We start from the raw sequence: 1,570 nt of genomic DNA on the forward strand, positions 1-1,570 counted from the left end.
ATTACAAAGAATTGTAATTAAAAAAAACAGCCTATCGTGACAAAATTTAATAAAGGCAAATGCCCCAGTAATCGATCAAAATTAATTTTTATATTTTCTTTCGCCTATATAAATTATACTAAGAAGTGATCGTTTACTAGGCTAAGATATTTATCTGAATGACAAAAATAATTTGATCATGTTCAGGTCACTACCTATAGTTTCAGCTGCAGTCACGTCATTTGCTGTAGTTGGACTATCTAGTGTATGGAGCTCATTTTCTATGATAAATAATACATAATTGCGATTACAGCTTGCACAAGAGAAGAAAAGTTTACAAATAATAAATAATTGGCTATAGAATTGTGTATAAGTTACCTTTCGAGGTTGTTTTTGTCGAAAGGCTTTCGAGGTTAGTGGATTCACACTGTTTTTCTTTTTTCTTGACAAAACTATCAAGTTTCGCAGATTTCGTAATAACATCTTGCAATTTCCGCTTTTTTTCGGCCGCCTTTTTTCTGTATTCATATCCACTCAATCTCTTTCGACCGTCACTCATTTATCTGGCAAAATTGAGAAATTTTTCCAAATTTTTATCCAAAAATGTTATGTTGTCACAAAACGCAACGGTCTTTTGTTTTACCGACGACAGTGATGCTAATGTTGACGACTTTTGCTACTAAGCTTGTGTTTGAACCATACACTGGTTGTCCGCAGTTGGCGCGTAATTCAAAATCGGAATCAAAACAATTCTTGTAATTTAAATAAATAATGATTGAAAAATGTACGAGAATGTATGTAAATTGTACAACTTTTGATTTCTGATAAAAAAATAAAATTTTTTAATTTTTGTATTTTTTTTTTTTAAATTTCGTTCGAAATTCGCCGCCCCTGGGGCACTGCCCATTTTGCTCTACGGTAAATCCAGGCCTGCATGGGCTTATTTTCAAGCCTGAGGAAGCGCCTTAAATATACCAGCATTTGAAAACGGACTCGAAAATAGATCATGCTCCTAATTATGTACCTACAAACTCATCAAAAAATATTTCAAACATCGCATTAAATTAATTGATAACATCCTCATCTCATTCGGAGGAGCTCAGTTGCGCGAATCCCCCTCAGGTAGGTCGTGAGCCACAGCTTAGATGCGCTAAAAGTCTTCAAGAGAGGGATTAGGAGGATTAAATGCTCAACGATGAGGGGTCTAGAGCTCATCAGGATATATCTAAGAAATTCTTATCACAGTGCAAGAACTTAAAGTTGGAACAAAAAAGTTGAAAAAATTGCATTATTCATTGTACATAGCTCATGAATATATATCTGAAAAAATTCCTATCTCAGTGCAATTGATCTGAAGTTGGATAAAATGAGGCGGATAAAAATTATCCGTCGTCGGATGATTGTAGTTTTCATTTTTTGCACCTTTTTATTCAACTTCAGATAAATAATATCCCTGAGATTTACATTTTTATACAGTACATAAACACTTTTTCGCCGCTCATGATAATATACCTAAAAAATTCTTTGCGCAGTGTAAGAGCTTAAAGTTGGCACAAAAAAGTTGAAAAAACTGCACTATTTGTACACAGCT

The sequence above is a fragment of the Belonocnema kinseyi genome, chromosome 5 (assembly GCF_010883055.1).
Source record: "Belonocnema kinseyi isolate 2016_QV_RU_SX_M_011 chromosome 5, B_treatae_v1, whole genome shotgun sequence".
Classification (NCBI taxonomy): Eukaryota; Metazoa; Arthropoda; class Insecta; order Hymenoptera; family Cynipidae; genus Belonocnema; species Belonocnema kinseyi.